At 37.9% G+C, this 19,100-nt stretch overlaps 1 protein-coding gene across 1 annotated transcript in view; it reads left to right on the top strand.

The window, feature by feature from the left end:
* Positions 1–19,100, top strand: part of Pde9 (phosphodiesterase 9) — a 137,966-nt gene that overhangs the window by 40,300 nt on the left and 78,566 nt on the right. The window contains exon 2 of the mRNA XM_071724518.1: positions 5,335–5,542. The gene's annotated coding sequence lies outside the window, so the exon portion shown is untranslated. The remainder of the gene's footprint in view (positions 1–5,334; positions 5,543–19,100) is intronic.

Below are 19,100 nucleotides of genomic sequence, written 5' to 3'. Positions count from 1 at the left end.
AGGTTCCTAACTTAACTTACGCTTAAAGATTCCGTTTGAAGGTTGTTCAAAGCGGCACATTTCATATTCCATTTTTTCTTCCAATCACTCTGTGATAACAAAAGAAGGCATAAATAATTTGCCGCGGCAAATTTATTCTCCGCTTTATATCGTCGAAGTTGAATGCTTCATTAAAGTTTTGCAAGTGTCGCGCAACATTCAGTGCGATTCAGTACCGGAAAGAGAGTTTGTCTTCGGTCGATTCCGAAGCTTCTTTCGACTACGACGAAGTGCCAGCCATAAAAGCGTAAATATTCGATGTTTTCTTTCTCTCTCCCTCTCTTCTTTCGCATACCGTTTTGCTTTCAGCCCCAAGCTTTTCCGGTCCCGTCATTTTCTTTCCTACTATTTTAGTCACCCCCATCGCTCGGCACTTCCAAAGGAATTGGAGTTCTCAGTCAGTACTTGAACGTGCACTTACAGAGACTGACAGACCCTTTCGTTTAAAACTAAATGTCCTACTAAGAAGTACCTACGTTTCACTTCGACGTCTTGGGTCAAGTGTCGATTTCCGATAGTTGCGAGGTAGACTAGAGAACATCCACGCAACTCGCTCGATTGGGCTCGCTGTTGCATCAACTCATTAAGTAGTAAGTAAATGTTGATGCAGGACGAAAGTAACGTTGGAAAATGTTTGTTATTTAAGCTTAATTAGTATTTTTTTTATCAAAATCTTTTTTTTACAAAATCTATTTTTTTTATCAAAACGGAATTGTTGTCAAGCTTGCAGATTCGGAATTGGAGTTTGTGTTTTTTTTCCATGATAAATTAATTGAACGCTTTCTTCACTACAATTTTAAATTGTAACAAAATAAACCACATTTTATGATTAAATACGATATTGGATGAACATAAACGGAATATTATGGAAGTGTAATAAATAATTTGAGATACAGTAAACATAACGTTAATATCTGCATTTTATGTTTTACAAAAAATAGCCTAGATCTTAAAACTAGCTTATTTGAAAATCCACGTAAAGTTTCTAACTAAAGCATTTATAGCGATGTGGAAGCAACTCGCGTAAAGTTCAGAATTTGATTCTTGTTGAGTAGCCCGGTGCTTAAAAAAAAAGGAAATAGAACGGGTGTAAAGTGGAGCAGCGGGAGAAAACGAGGATGAAGTTAGTGGATGTTACGGAGAGAGACGTCCGTCTAAGACGTCCTTGGGGCCGCCCCGGTTGTCAAGGCGAGCGGAAAGCGAATGTAATTGTCATTGAAGTGAGAGTCGACCATCCGAGGCGCACGAGCGAATGCGCGATGATTCATTTATAAGCGACGCATGAATAAACGATCGCACGCGAGGTAAGCCATTCATTTGCCGAATGCGGCGATCGGCGGAGGGGAAAAAAAAATGCGTCGTCGCGCTTCTCGCAGCGTCGAATCGGAAGTGCAAGGTTTCATCGGCGATAGAACGTAAATCGCGGGCGTCGAGTATGCAAGGCCTTAGGCTAATACCCTTTAAATATGATATGAAACGTGCGAGGTGGTGTTGCGGTATAGAATTCAATACGCTCTTTGCCGTATGAGATGTAACGCGGATAATAATTCAATGCTCGTACAATGCAGAGATTCTATCCTCGCTCGCGCCGTGAATTAGGAAACCCCGATGTAAAGTGTACCGAGGTTTACTGAGGCAAATCAGATTCTCCGCGAATGCGCGGAGTTACGGATACATATTACAACATGCGCGAAATAATAATAACCCGCGAGTATTCATTCAATCCATATCTCTCTCATTTCTCTATTTCGGCACGTCCATATTGGAATATCCTGCGGACGAGATACGCACGAGAGCGCAAATACAGATGTTACGTGCACGGTGGCGAGAAAATACGGAAACGGGATTCTGGGAATTCTCGGCATCTCCCGATGCCTTTATTTTTATATGACTCTCGGTTGTATACGCCACGCAGCTTCACGATCGTGCTTTCCGGGATCGGGGCGAGCGTGCTCTCGAAACTCGGCGGGCACGCTCATCGACCGATCGGAATTGAATCTGAATAAGCATTTGAACAAGCATTGGAGAGAGCTTCTCTGTCATAGAAATAGCTTTCTCTCGCTCGTATATCTCCTCGCCCTCGAGTTTTCTTCATATCTGCCCGTTGGATCGATCGGCGTTTGCATTCAGACTATTCATTCTCTCACACGGTTCCTAAGAGATATTGCTCGCGATAAGTACCAAATGATTAATAATTATGTCGTCATCGATCATTCCTGAGAGCTTGTCTTCCGCGCTGATCTAAGTATAGCCAATTGTAAATGTATCCTGTAATTTTTCAGCGTTCGATTCACTCTGCCAACCTCTTTCTTTCCAAATTTCTTCCGAGTTTCCAGTCGATAGCATTCCAGATATTCGTATTCCTTGTGACGGATATATGAAATAGGCGCGGAATTATAATCTTGATGGCTTAAAAGGTAAGGCTAATATTTGATAGCTAATAATATGTATGAAGGCACATTATTAGCTATTGAAGCAAAAACGAGGCAAGAACGAGGGCATTGAGACAGTCGAAAGAGATATGAATTTCCGATAGAAAGATATTCCGCATGTATAAACACAGAGAGGCGTAAAGAATAATGGAAGGATAATTTTAGGATAAAGTGGGTCTCCGATGAAGGGAATTTGATATGTTGGAACTCAGAGGGTAACAGTATTTAAATAAGCGAGTAATATGTCAGACAAACGGACGTGGGCTTGTAGCGTGAGCTAATGGGGGAGTTGATGGCCAAAGGCAAAACGATAAAAGCGGAAAACTCGTGATGCGTGAGTCGAAGGAAGTGAGTTTCTTATCAGGACTACTACGCAGAGTAGTACCCCCTGTCGTTCTCGATCCATATAGTATTCGCAACGGCTCTTAATATCCTTCCGTGGGTGCGATATGCAAACGTAACCCACATTCGGCAGTACGTAAATATTTATCGTCCCGGATCCTACATAGCTCGCAAGCTTAATGAACTGCCTGTGCTAATCTAGTCTCGGTATAATGAGAACCCGTTCCGCAGTCATTGTTCTGTCGCGAAAGTTGTTAGTTCGACGTATTAACGTCGTAACTCGGAGGATAGGGAAATGGTAGGATTACAACTAAACGGTGTGAGCGAACGAAACCGGGATAGATATATTGTTGTAACAGTGATTGTACCTTCATGGATTGTATCAAGAATCTTCATTATTTACCATAAAATCAAGTAAATTTTGACTGAAATTGAATTCAAAGTTTTATCTGCGAGAGAGATAATGTTGGAAGTCGAGATTTTGCGATGAAAGAATTTATTTTGCTTAAAATCTTTGTGCTGGAAAACGTAGCTTTAAGTTGGAATCTGTAATTGAATCGACATTCCGATGGTTTCATGTATAATAAACGTAAAAGAATGGCAAGCGCATCTTTGAGTGAACAACATTTAATTTGCTATCAATTTTCCCGACGAGCCACCGAATAGCATCGATGACGGTCCGTGGCGATCTTAATTGCCTGCTTTACGAGCTCGTAAAATATGGCATTAAGTTCTATTACGAGGGACTAAACAGCGAGGCATCACCGTTGGTTCACTGGTCATACCGGAGATCTTGTCGGTTATGTAATTGGGCAGAGCTTGATAAAGTTAGACGCGCGAGACTATTCTCCGTGAAGTTCAGGTCAAGCTTGAAATTACATTGTGCGTTCATAGATGCATAGCGAAGGATAATAGAAGAGAAAGAGAAAGAGACGCTAGGAAGATGTAATACCGAAGAAGATAGAGTATGAATAGAGTATGAAATAATAAAGAAGCAATTCATAAGAGATGTGGTTCTGACTTCCTTTCTTAGTTATTATATGATGCTCCACATAATTATGAAGTCATATGAAATATACTTTTTGTAAAGAGTTTTGTTTTTATAAATTATGTCTGCTATTTCGCATTCTTACCTACTTCCTCATTTAATAATAATAAAACGTTATTTATCGATCGATTAATGCATTAAAGTAATACGGTTATGTAATTTGATAATAAAAAGAAAAATGCTATTTCCATACATGATATCTATATAATTAAAATTATATTCGCGAGAGTTATATTCCGCAAAACATCTCTTCTTTCTGTTTCTCATTTTGAGAAATGTAATAAATACGAATCGCTCTATTTATCTGTCAAATTAATCAACTGCAATCAAAATGAAAATGTACTTTATAACTTTCTTATAATGGAAAGATAATGGAAATCGATGCTCGATTCCGAGAGGTGTCGATGTTGAGGCGTTTGAAGACGATACGAAAGCGGAAAATCGACTCTCGAGTGCCGCACTTGGAATGTCGCCAATCTCGTCGAGGAACGAAAATACTGCCGTGGGTGGTCCTCTTAATTAACTTGTTTCGCTGCGCACTTGAATGCGTAAGACTACGTGACGACGTTCGACAAATCTGTGCGCATTAGTCCTCTTACGCGTCGCATTAAGTCGCCGCGCGCCGGATCTCGTTTAATCCCCGTTTCCTCGCCTCAAATCGCGTACTGAGTAAAGAGCTCTTTGTCATCGTAGAGTGCGTTAAAAAAAAAGGGACACCAATTTGTTGCTGCGGCCAATTCATATGAGTGCTCTCGCATCACTGTTTTAAGATCAGTATTTATAGCTTTTGTCTAAATAAATAGCTTTAGTTTTCAATTTTATAATTTCTTCTAAATATAGATTTAAAAATAACTTCCAAGATTTATTAAACAATCTCACAAACAATTAAATACATATGTATTCCATATGGAAAGAGAGAAGCTGTGGTTTTAATCATTAAATATTTCATAGAGGAGAGATATTGCTTCTAAAATTTATCTATTTAATCCAAAATATCAATTTATTCGCTTATCTGTCTAGTTGTTTTTCAATAGAAGAAATCGATAGAATCGATATCAATCGATTTCAATAGAATCGAAGTTGTGATATGCCAGCAATATACATATGTGCATGTGTGTATGAATATCATATATTCTAAAAATCTAGAATAACCAAATTTTAAAACCTTTATTGTACTATGACGATTGGAAAAGTTTTGTCAATATTGCACTGTATTGTGCATGCGTTATACATTTATATATATATATCTATTTCTCATAAAAATATAAAAGATTTTACTAATAAAAAATCGTACGCAAGATTTATCGGATAAATTAGATCTGCTTGATACATTGCGTTATCGAAACTTATATTGTACTCAAGACACACTTTTTCATCAGCTATTATACACTAGAGATAAACAATGTTTCTGAGATATTTCATAATCTAATCTAATCTAATCTAATCTTTGATTGCGATTGGTTTGTTTTCTAGATCGTTACCGTCGTTCAGGAGTCATGGCCTTCTGTCTTGTGAAAATGGAACAAATTTCCGTAGTTTGAACTTGAGCATCGTGCTGCTTCGATTCGTGCGAGGATTACTGATCTCGGAAATTTCTTCGAGAGAGAAGAGGAAGAGAGAGAAAAGGCAGCCTTTGAAGAAGAGACATAGGAACCCGAAGAAATAAAAGGCGGAGATAAACGTGAGTCCTTTTATGTTTAGCGTTGTTATTAACTCTTCCATAGGCCATAGACAATACAATTGTCTATCCGAGAGCCGCGTGAAACGCAATTGAAAGAGCATATAATAGAGCGAGCGCGATACCGCGATATTTTCCAATAACAAAACTCATTCCTTTGTTTCTTCAGTCTCAGAGTTAATAATTTGATATAAGCATTTATGCGCGTTTCATCTTTTTTTTTTAAGATGATCTTGTTGTGAGAAAAAAAAAGAAAAATTTCATTACAGGCTGCTTTATATGCGAAAAGAAACAAAACATAATTTCCGACGAAAACGAATACGGGATACATTAATTCGCGGAGCGTTCCGGCTTTCCATCCGTTGCAGATTATTTAAATCTTAAAATTTTTATCGCTCGTTATCCAATTGGTTCGCGGGATGAGCGCGTTTTCGCTTGAAGTGCCTTCTGAAGAGATTTCTCGGTTATCCCGTTGAGTCCACGGTTCGTTCCACCATAATGGACTACCTCTACAGGATTGCACCCGCGGGATTTATACGGGATGGCACGCGGTACATTCCAGTATTTACCAGTTTCCTTAGTTCCTCGTGGAAGTGTCGCTGAGCCAAATGGAGAGCTCTCCGGTGATCTAAAAATAGTTTCCGCTCGGCGGAAAGTGCCTTGTGTACTCTTTACGATAAAGGACGAAGGAGAATCCTTGTTAGGCCCGCGTGCTACAGTTGCTGGTTAGGAAGATGTGCGAGAAATGTGACGAGACGATACTCTTGTCACCGTGATTCGAGAGAAAGTTCGGTTACTATCCATAAATATAAGTGTATTGAAAAAGTAGAATGGGTTTGCAACAAAATTAATTTATCATACCAAACTCTGTCTAGATTTATCGTTGTAGCGTGATGAAGCACAATATATATCCGAAATATATCCGATGTGTACGTTAAATGGTTCTTCTTTTATCAAATAATTAATTATTAAGTAAATTATTAGACAGATATATTTACTCGTGAGATTAAAAGCAAAAAATAATATCTGGTTAAAATTGCGTTTTATTTTAATTCTATATTTTTTCAAGGTTTATTTTTAAGATTTACTCACGAATAAGCTATCGGTTAATGAATATTTAATAAATTCGAGAGTTATATTTTTGAGAATTTATACTTTAACGCAACGAGAAAGATGCAACGTTAATAGAATAGACGTTAAAAATATGTTGCCGTTGGAAATAGCTAATTGTATTGTCCTTAAAAATAGTGACTCCATAAATGGACATTCATATCTTAATCGTTGTTCTTTATTTTCAAGAATTCCGTGACTTAAATGCGACTTACGCAGGTTCGTAAAACGCTTTTATCGTTACTTTGCGATGAACTTAGTAAACGTTCGTAATTTCCTCCGTTCTTTATCAATTTTTTTAAATTGTTGTTATTTTGAAAAAATAATTTGACACGTATTCCATTCATTCATTCATACATTCCATCTTTAATATAATATGACTTCTCTATTTTTTCGCTGACACCAATCGACGATATGTTTTGTTTTTAGATATTGCACACGTATATTAAAATAACTGCTGCGTTTGTCATTAGTTATCGCCGGAACATATTGGAGTTTGTTTACGACGAATGAAAATTGACTGTAATTGACTGTGTAATGTAAATTGGTTACGTCATGACAAGTGCGCGGCGCACGGGTAATATGTTACATAAATTATTGGAGATCAATGTTTCTTGCGGAGCGAGACGGCGTGATCGCGCTTTTTTTTTCCTTCTCAGTTTTTATCACGACGACTCAAAGTCGACGCGAATCAATAGGTATCTGCTTCCTCAAGGTGTCGCCGTATTTTGCATCTGCATAGTCGATGAGTGATGCATTTTAAATCGCTCAAGCGTGCTATAATATTTACATGATATTGCTGGGATTTACTGAAAGACGAGGGGGTATTCGTTGCCTCGTGATTGGGGTGAAACTCTACGGGATTATGGAATACTCGAGTTATAAATATGTTTGTACATCGTTCGCGCCTCATCGCTTTTCAAAAATATGGTATCTTAGGTCCGAAAAGACATCGTTATTTTCCCTGTGTTTTCCCTAGATCGAACAAAAATGTGTTGAATATAACATTTGGAGCAATGTCTGGTAAATTATAATAACATTATGCAGTAAACGGATCGATATGTTAGAAACATTCTTTCCACAAGAGAAAGTTGTCGGAAAATCTTAGTTATGCAAATTTCCAACATTTCAATTATATTGGGGGGTTCTTCTTCTAAAAATATTTCTCTTTATCTTTTGTATTTGAAGTGATTGGATAGTTTGTTGGAGAACCGAGATTGTAGTATCAACAAACGATATTTATAATAAAATAAAAATCGCAAACGTGACATTTTCCCGATATTAAAGAAAAACAGCTTTCTGACACTTAACGCGTTTGAAATTTTTTGCTTTTAATTATGCTTTTATTTGATTGTCTGTTGAAACACAGCGAGATCGTTCTAGTTGGCAGTCGGCGATGTAAAAGTGGCCCGCGGGGCTTTTTCTCCGTTAATTGATATCTAGCATCACTGTCAAGTGATGAATTCAACCCTCATTAAATGCGCCGCGTTCGAAATGGAGACTCCGGAGATATCCTTTACTGACAATCTGCCGATTCATTACTATAGTGTCCTTTTGTTGCATTCGTGGCAACGTTCTACTTCGGCTACGTTATTTTTTATTCTTTATTATAGAGTTCTCTGTCAGAAATTCAACCAACTCCTGCAATTTATACCCATATTATCAGACAATATGCAGAAAGATAATATTCTCTTAATGTTACAAAGAAGAGAAAGCTGCCTGCTATCTTACGATCTTTTTTCTTCACTTTATCCTTTTATCTCTGATTTAGTTATATGTGACTAGCTATAACTAAATTTAATTAAATATTTAAATTAAAAATTTAAATAAGTTTTTAAGTATTTATTTATTTTATTAGGGACTTAAACAAAAGATCGATATCTTAACACTGCATAATATTAAATCGTTTGGTAATATTGAATCAATTTCCTTTGAGAAAGATTAAGTGGGAATTAAGGGAAATACGGTAACTGTCGTATTTTTAAACTTGTTAATCAAGTTTAGCATCGAATTTTGCTGAAAAAAGTTTCCTGGATATTAATAGAAGAATATTAAACGTTCTCTTTCTCTCTCTCTTATAAAGTAACAAAGAATTCGTTTGAATATTTTCAGTATTAAGAAACTTAAAGTTTTCCCGAAGAAAAATTGTTATTAAAATTACGAAATAATTTATCTTTAATGAGACGGATTTCCCCCCATATTTCTTCTCTAGATAAAAGCTTCTTTTGCATGCGATTATCGAAGGCCAATAGAACGGATTTAGAGGAAGCGTAGTTCGTATCTTTTCGAATATTCTCTCTCTTGGGCGCACTTCATCTATCTTGAACTTTTCTCTTTGCTTGCGTGGTTACCTTGACTTGCACATATACTGCACACACACACACACACACGCTCACGCATGTAAAACGGCGTAAGTCGCTTTTCGAGAGTTCGCGTTGTGAAACAGTTTCCTCTACTGTGGTTTCATCCATTTAAGTTCCGCGGTTTTATTTGAAGTTATAATATATAAAGTTTCATACATATATATTACATATGCATATGTATGATACATATTATATATCGATATATTGGTCGTGCGCGCGCGCGCGCGTGTATGTATATGTCTCAAGCGTATTCGTTTTATCCGATTGATGCAACGAAATTGGACAATCTCCTGGAAACTTATAAGATTTTATACGCTACTTGTTACTCTTCTGTCGTCAAATTGATTCCCTAGAACCGGATAAGAAGCGGGCAGTAAAATCGATCGGTCCCGAGAGAGAGTTCGCTATCGCGGAAGCGAGAAAACAATTTTAACAATTTTTGTATTTAATATAAACATAAAGTTCGCAGAAAGTAGAGAATTTCACTACGTTTTATTAAACATTTTACCAGCTTTAACGAGCTTAGAATAAAATATATTTTTCTGAAAAATTCATATACGCCACGACTACCGTGCAATACTTCAACAGCGTATTCCAGAAACTAATTAGAGCAGGAAAATTGAAAATCTCGGGGTCGCAAATAGTTTTCGAGTTACAAGCGATCAAAGGTAGCGTTGACGCGTTCAGACCCGTTAATGTGTAAATTAATATTTAACTCTGCTCACACATGTGCATCGATCCATAGTCTGTTATTAATTTTCGCAGCTTGGGTGATTAATTACTCCGCGCGAAAGAATTAACAAATCTAAATTTGAGGAAAATAAAGTTTATCTTTGTTTCGTATTAAACTAGTTCGTTATCATTTTACCCCGGATGCGCATATCTGAAGCGAATTCAGCATGATTCCAATAAATCGATTATTTGAGAGGCGGAAAAATATTCGTCGTTGCGGGATACGTTAAATATCACGCGGATCGGTATTTTGAAACGTACGTTGAACGTTGAACGCTCGGCGCGGTCGGCGTTATGTTTGCATTGCTTTGTTGTTATTCGCGCGGTGAGACTCGAGTGGTACGCAGCGGCCGTCGCGTCGCGTAGGTCGCATTTACCCTTCGGAATACGAACGCGACAAGTTGCCGGGAGACGCCAAGCGCGATCTGCCGCCACGATTATTGCAATGAACGGTTATCAGCACGCTTTTGATAAGCTTTTACGTTCGACAACGTATCGAGATCCGTATCAAGATGACGGTTGGCTATCGAGGCTGATATTTCGCGCGGTCTATTCACTCGAGACAGAAAGCGAGGAACGGGAATTATAGGAAGTCATTTCGTCGCGACGGTTGATGATTACTCCGGTAATGTTGCTTGGATTTGCGCGACGCGTCTCGATCTTTTCATCGATTCGTATGTAATCCGCGCTTCATTTTCGAACGGAGAGAGCGGAGTAACACACGAATCGCCGAATTAAATAACTAAAGTATAGAGATACAATTTAGTAACAATATTTCTTGCACAATGTCGTATTCCGTGAAGTTGCGCGTCGCGTTTAATATCGGGAGTGCCGCACAAAGTGCCGTGCGATCGTAGTTAATCATATTTTCACAAATGAGTGTTGCGCAAAGCGAGTAAGTGCAACGGAACAGCCTCGTAACACGCATCGTATGTATAGGTAATTATCTGTAATTGGATGTAAATTTTTGTATCTTGTTTTTTATAAGAATTGTAGAAAAATTATCGCAATATCGTAGCAATAATATGTTTACATACAGTATTTGATATCATCGTTTTCTCAAAGAGAGAGACAGAGAGAGATAATTAAATAAACTTGATCTGTAATATCGTACGTTCTGATAATCAAATTTATCTTTTTTTCAGCGTAATCTTGAATTTATTCGAAACAAATGATTGCTTGTTTTGATATTTGTTATAAATTATGTTTCAGTTTATTTTTTAATTAACTATTATCATTGATTCTGTCTGATCGAATTTGAATTTCTTGAAAATTAGTCGTCTAATTCAGAGGCTGTATGCGCGCGATTATTTCACGCATACGACAATGTGGTAACGTGTTTACGCTAAACACGATGTTAAGCAGTCGTCAAGGCAATTTGTGCTCTATGTTGATGCGTACATGCAAATGAGAAACGCATACTACGTCGTTTATAAGCAAATAAGTGTGCGATTAAGGCGGTGTGGGAAATGCATCGGGAGCTTTACCTATTCCGTTCGCGTCGATAATGCGAATATTAAATGAACAACGATCGTGTATCCGGCTGATATGATATACATAATTTCGTTGATCGCGTTTAACGTTCGCAATTCGCACAGGATTCGAGTTGCATAAATTCTGTGTGAAAAGAATTTAATTGAATTGGATCTCGAGTGGTCAAGATCACTTCAATCGAAAGCCCATCAAACAAACTTGATTAAAAGGCTGCTGTTTTAGCGTAGCGCAGATTTTAAAAATACTGCATCGAAATGGTACACACTCTGTTCCGACGACGTGACAGGTTCGTTTAATTAAGTGATGCGATGTTTACGCGTTTCGTGAGACTCTTTAAATAATGAGATATTAATCATCAAATTAAAGAAATCCCGATGTTCTCGAATATTAAATTTAATCGTTTTATTGCCTATTACGCTCGTTGCATTTATTACGCAATTATGCCAGTTATGAATTCAAGAAACTTTTTACACAAAGGTCTTGCTGATTTTTCTCGTGTTACCTCTTTCACAAACTCAATTACCTCTCTGCTAATAATCCCAGCAGCTGGAAGCGAATATAAAGCGTTGTTTCTTCATTCCACCGCCGACAATATTGTCTTATTTAATGAAAATGACTTCCCCTCTTTGCTCGTGAACTTTATATTAAATGTCTAGTTAATATAGAGAAAATTTAAGAGAATTTGCTCATAACAAATGCATATTGCTAAATCAACAACATTTACGGAAAAGTAAGAAAGCAATAAAACAGTATTATTAAAATAATTAAAACATTCATAGTATTATAATAATTAAAGACTGAAATAATTAAGATTTTTAATTTTTGCTATTTCCTTTTCTATAATTATAGTTGCGTAGTTTAGAACAATTTATTATGTTTGTTTGCTGTAAGCTCGACTCTTAATGATCGTGATTTGTTTCTACCGTAAATTCGACATTCGAAAGTATCGGAGAAATTTAAGTCTAGCATTTTCAAGTTACATGTCGCATTAAAGATTAATACATTCGCGATTTATGTCCTGGGAATTGCGGTCCCAGTCGCCGGCGACTTTTCTTTATTTTCTCGAGGCAGGAACGTGACAAACGTCGGCTTACGGTTCATCACGTGGTTCGATGTTGGTGGTTCGAGTCTTTTAGCAGCATTCGTCGTCGTCGTCGTCGACCAATGAGTAATGTCCGGCATAGCGAGCTTTCCGGTAAAGGATCTAAGGAGGATTTGTAAGCGCGGCCGCGACGGGACCACCGGCGACGATCCTTTTGCTCGAAGTCCGTTCGCGCACGCGTTTATCTAATTGCCGCGATTATCATCCGTACAAGGAATTCATTAAGCCGACGCTGCTGCGATATTCCGTCTGTGTGTGGCGGACGTTATATGAATTCGCTACATCAAGTTTAAATTATTTCCACAATAGTCAGAGAAGGTCCACTATCTCGAAAGCCAAATTTTATCACAGAAATTTACTATTAAATTTCATTAATTAAAAAATTCTTATACATATTCGGCGATTTGTTTATTAAGATATTTCAAAAAATAATATCTGAAAATGTTAAAAAATATTTCAAAGGCTACCAACTCGAATGTTGCGATGTTTTTAAGAATCTTTAAAAATATACGCTTGATAGCTTTTATATAAAAAGCGTATATGCAGCAAAGCGAGCAAGCAAACTGAAATCACGAACGGCGGCGTTGAGCCGCGAGTGTAAAGGGCGAGTGTAAAGTTTTAAAGAGACGCGGCGTCAAGCCGTATGCAGACAGCAGACCTGTTTGATATTCCATCGGGTGCAGGCGGTGTCGGCCTCTTCGTGCGACTGCAAATCGCGGTATTAACGCCCGATCGCTCATTGTTCGTCGACGATGGCGCAACCTAATATGATCGATTTGTCGCTGAATCCGCGGAGCGATCGCGAGCCAAATGCGAGCCGACCGGAATGACGTCGGACAAATTTAGGATCGCGTTGCGGATTTATAGAACGCCACCGGAATCGATTTTGCATCTTTCGTAGATTCACTCAATCACTGCGCTCGTGTCCGGAATATAATATTCAACGAACCTGCACATTTAACATATGCGACGGCCAATCGAAAAATTAGAGAACTAAAGTGACGAATATGCACAAATTATGAAAAATTATTTTTTTTCATGCACGCATGCGTTATTTATGAAACTAAAACTTTTCTCTTGAATGCAGGTGCGAAAAAAAATTGGTAAAGATACTTAGCAATCAACTATTTACTTTACACTTTACATCAGCAATAAATTCAATAATATCACTTTCATGCATTGAAACCGAATATCTTTAAAATAGTATTTTTTAAATTACATTTCTAGCTACAGTTAAAAATAATTTCGATATTTTATATACAGAGAATTGCATTTATATATTTGTTAATTGAACACGAACGGGTTAAATGTATCGCAATGAAAATCTAAAAGGAGATGAACGAACACAATTCGCGAGCGAATAAAACGGGGACAGAATGAGGACATTAGATGGTTTTCTCAATCCCAAGGGAGTACGGTATCCTCCGTTGACCTAGAAAATAGCTTGGACACGGGCTTGGACACTTCGAAACAAGGTATTAGGAGCTCGTAAAATCTCCCTTGGGGTCTCACAATTGCGCACCGTAAACACAGGCCATCGAGCAGGCGCGATTCTAGGTATAATATCTTCGCTTACTAGATTCCCTGTTCTTTCTTCGGGATCTTGGCAGTTCGCTCACGTCTTCGCGGAGGGACGATTTTCATACTGGATGCCGAAGAGCATTGCAAAACTCGTCGACGCGAGAGTTTCCTGAGCTTCGAGTTTATTAGCGTTTAATACGCGAATTTGATGCACAAAGTGTCACCGAAGATACGAGTAAGTTTGTTTAGACTTTGGAAGTGCGTTTGAGTTAAGTAAGCAGGATTACGTTCTCGTGTATGATTACAGTTCTCGATTTTGGTCGACATTAGTAATTAACGAAATAATGAAAAATAAGGAAAAATAGATATATTCAGCAACAAACGCAAATAGTCAATCAACATAGACGTTAATGAATCTTAGTAAATAAGCAAAAAGTCAATATCAATTTTAGGGAACTTTTTTTTCGTTATTTGAGCGTTAATTTAAAAAACGTAATCTAATCATCTGTTGTTCCTCTCAAAGACGACTCTTTGTGTTTCCAAACCAGATGTAATTTAGATTTCGAGTGTGATACGAGATTGTTTGTTCATTTTGCAAATTGCGAAACTTATGAATGCCCGAAGCACGGCAATCTGCCAAGTGGCTTTAATTATGAGATTTGTGGGAATTTGCGAGTACGAACATTGTAAATTTCTTACTTGGCGCGGAATAGACAGATTGCAGCGTCTCGCTTAATCCTCGGAGCAATTAGAGGCTTCTCTCTCCGATGTTCTGCTCAGGAATCTGAAGATAGTAACCGTTTGTTCGTAGATTTACTAACGTGTTTTAGCTTCACCGCGCTCTCTCCTAAGTTTCATCGAGAAACTCTGATCCATTTGTCAAGCGTTCCTCTGGCTAAACATTCGCGAATTTTGATTATCTTCGCGCTAAGCGGTACGTGTTTGTTGCCGTGATAATTTATCTTTTCCATCGTGTAATGAACAATGTACCTCACAATGTTTCTTAGTTTCTTCTTGTTTGTACGTGTTAATTTATTATTCATTTGTCCTCATTTATTATTGTGATTAAAATGATAATAGAGATTTTTAAATTTTTTTATACTCGTTCGCGACATTCTCTCTCTCTCTCTCTTATTACTCTATTACTATTAAACATTTTCTATGTTAAATCCCTTCTATGTTACGCGAATTATGACGGTGAGTAAGCAATGATCACACACGCGACAGTCGGAGAGGCTGTAAACGGTAATAGGCGTAAAACACGTCGTCCAAATGAAATTGTATAACCGATGTCGGGAGTTGTCCGCGAGCTGGATTGATCGCGTGACATACGCCATACGGTAACGCTTGGTAACCGTAACTATCACGCTCGTCGCTATTCCTGGTGTCCTGCGCGAGCGAGCGATTGTGAAAGCCAGCATTTAATTATCGAGCCCCCTTTGGGCTGCTGGACCGGCGCGGCGGGAGATGCATGCCACGTACACAGCGCGGTGTGCAGATGAATTATTATATTTCCATTGTGCATCCGTATACGGACGATTTAATAGAGAGCGATTGTGTCCAATAAATTAGGCCCATGGACCCACATATGATAGATTAATATCGGACATTACCGCAATTGCCGCGAACATTTCCGGCTCAATATTCCCAATTCTATTTCTTATCGAGGACTAAAAAATTAGTCCCCGGAGTTATCGCGATTCCATAAATTCAATTTACCTTTCGTATCCAGTTTCCCATCATCTTCATCCATTAGTCGATCAAGTTTCGGAGAGGAATTGCCGGGGCTAAAGTGGATAATGCTCTAGAGGGAAAAACCGAAAGCGTGGTGGGAGCATCCATTCGACGCGTAGTTAAAGCAGCTGTTTGTATATGGCTGAGAGCCGAGCACATTGAATCGTTACCCGGGGAATCGTCGCGAGAGGATGCAATTCCCTCGCGGTTGCCTGCGATGTGTTCGGTGTCGTTAATACCGAACTAATCTAACTTCGCGCCGTTAGGGCGATAAACAATGTTATCCCGGGAGCTGCGCTATCGTAGGCGATGCAGCCAGCCTAGCTAGGCCGATCAGCCACAGGCCAGATCGTATGCGGTGAGGCGAATGGATGGCCGAATTTATTGGTCACTTGAGATAATTGGCATGCACACGTATCGTTCGCCGGTCTCAATCTCGCGATTTAAACACGGACATATCACGCAATCGGGTGCATCGCGAGTAAATATCCGTGTCGGTGTTTAACCGCGGAAGTAATTAGAAATTAGAAACCCGGGAGCGAAGTGCAACCACCCTCGGCGACGGTAAACCAGTAATCCAGCATTTCCTAGAGCGGCAGAAGCAGGATACGCTCGGTATATATTCGGTAAATTCTGGTAAATTTGCTAATCTCATGCGCATTGCAGTAACTGTGTAATAGCTGCAGCAGCATCGTCTTCATCACCTTCCAAATGTACATCTAAATAACACATTTAGCAGTTATCATTATATTTCACGATATAGAGTTGCGGTTGATTATCAATCGTGTGGAAAGGTAATAATTAATACGGGGAACTTAATTCGAACGCGCTATCTCTCTCTCTCTCTCTCATCCGAATCCAAAATATTCTTGTGAGGGACTTAATAATTTTTAGATAAAAAGGTAATCTTTTTTTCAAACATATGTTGACGGGTATAGACTCTAGTAATATTAAAGTACCGTTCATTGAGATCCTTTTAATTTAGTTTTAGATTTCTGACACATTTAATCGGCTTAATTGCCAAGAACATCCGATTCCAGCTTCACCTCTGGCGCTTTCCCGTCAAAAAGTACTGATCAGTTTTCGCTTTAGTTCGCTCCGTGGTTGCAAAACTTTTTAACGGTTAATTACGACAGCATTCCAGTCGAATAAATGCTACGAGGAAGCTTTCGGTCTACACAGTCGGTTCTAACTTACAGAATTATTCAATATCAAAACAGCTCCGATACGTTGGGAGATCACACGCGAATCTTTCCTGCAAATACTTTTAGCCGTGAATAATTTGTAGTTTCAGAGAAAAAGCGATTTAAAAGCTTAAAGCAACATCAAATTTTAATCGCGTGAAATAAATTTGCTAGGTGAGATTATGAATTATTAACAAATATTTTTTAAATATTGTTTTCTCTTAGTAGAAAAGGTGTTTTATTTTTAAGATGTGTGTCATTATTAAAAAAGGTTTCAAACTTTTTCTTGTCGTTGCGATTGAAAGCTAAATATGAACTAAACGCGATTCATGTCATTTTCTTTTCAACTTAACATTTCTTTTTATTATAAACCTTTGATCATACACGTCTCATCTGTCTCACACGACAGAAGATTAAATGTTAATGCGAATTCATAAAACATCAATTATGACGTATTAGTTATATTATCCATATACATAATCATTCCAATATAATTTTAATATATAATACAATATAATTTTAATATAATTCTCTTGTAAAATTTTCTTATAAATTCAGTAACTAATATTCGAACTACGCATTACAATAAAATACGCGATAAAACACCGTGTAAAATTTGCCTTTTATTTCTTTTTTCATCGTTGTGCAACGCGAATTGCCGTTATTAACTTTACGACATAAGCTAAACAGGAGAGATTGGTGGTGCAGTATTTGAGGCCATTCAATCGTCACACAGCGTTTAAACAGCGTTTGAGCGGTAAAACATGACGTGTTTATCTATCCGTAATTGTGCGTGTTAATGCATTCACATGTCGTTTGATATTTGCAGGAAACGTCAAATGATGAGCCATCGATTTTGCCATGTCGAACATATTACTGAAATGCTTTGACGCTCTGACGCACTTTGGGCATCGGAGAGTCAAAACGATCTCGTCGCTAGCGTATGATTTTTGTATCGCGCAGGAGGTTCCATAAATATTGATCTTTTTTTTTGCCGCGATTTCTATTTTATTTCATCACGCACATATCGCGCGTTATATTTTACAAACGACATAAAAACCGATCGCGTATAATCCGCAGATAATGTGAAAATTTAATAGCGCACCAGAGATTTAATTGCCCCGTCGCGGCGTCGGCATACTCTGCACTCTGTATCGCGAACATTATTTTTTCTGTCCGTCGAGTTTGTGAATACCATACCGGATGCTTTATTATCATTTCAATAGCATCAGATGAATAGACATTAAAGGTTTTCAAACGGAAAATGAAAATCGTTTTTAACTGAAGTATTTATTGCACTTTTTGATTTATATTAACATTATTTTACATTGTTTGCGGAATATTGTTTTAAATTATAATTAGAGGATGCTCTCTTTTGTAGCATAATTTATAACATATTGATGTATACTAATACAATTTATGTAACACATTGTATTACAATACATTATAATCACTTTGGGAGAGAAGATGAAAATTGGATATCGTATCTGAGGATTAATATTGACGCTTTGATACGCATCAGTATTACCTCGAACGCAACGTTCGAGGTCTGCGATGTGTTCGTGTTGCCATTTGAGGTGTACCAGAGGCATGGCTTGAAATTGACCGTGGGGTTTATGCGCGTAATGAAATTCTGATGGGACTCTACGCGACGCAGCCAATCGACATTTTGCGGTCTGCTCGACCGCTCGGCCGGAAATTCGCTATCCGCCATCTTCGAGCTGGACGTGTCCAAGTGCCATGCCCGGCACACGTTCAGAGGCAGTTTTATTAACCCCTTCATATCGCGTATCTACAGATTGAACGTATCGAAATAGAGAGAAACGTCAAGACGTCGATAGAGCAACGAAACAATAATTAAAGAGATAATTGATATGTATTTCATATTTTTATAAATTTGTTATTATTTATCACAATTTATTCATTGATATGAAATCAGCATTTTACGAAAATAGCAGGAACATTTTGAAACTGAGAATAATCTAATATTTTTCGTGTTTTTAATTTTGGACAGTTAAGAGAAGGGTTATCCAAAATATTATTCAAATACATTATGGATATCGCGGAAAAGTTTTAGAAATTGTGCTACAACTGGAACTTTTAATTATTCATGAATTTATCCTCCGCGAGAGATTGATTATCATGGTAATCCTATGTAATCCCGTTTCAAAACGACCGACGTAAATCGACTAAGCACCGTAATTACCCCCCATAAATCATACATTAAGTATCGACAATATTTTACCCGGCTAATATATTTTGCATTCGCGTAATTATAAATATAATCTCTGAATTAACATGATTCGTCGATTTCATCTTAT

This window comes from Temnothorax nylanderi, unplaced genomic scaffold (genome assembly GCF_030848795.1).
Source record: "Temnothorax nylanderi isolate EJ_2023f unplaced genomic scaffold, tnyl_v1.0 TNYL_tig0008_pilon, whole genome shotgun sequence".
NCBI classification, from domain to species: Eukaryota; Metazoa; Arthropoda; class Insecta; order Hymenoptera; family Formicidae; genus Temnothorax; species Temnothorax nylanderi.
The sequence above is the reverse complement of the archived record's forward strand: the minus strand, read 5'-3'. Positions and strand labels throughout refer to the sequence as shown.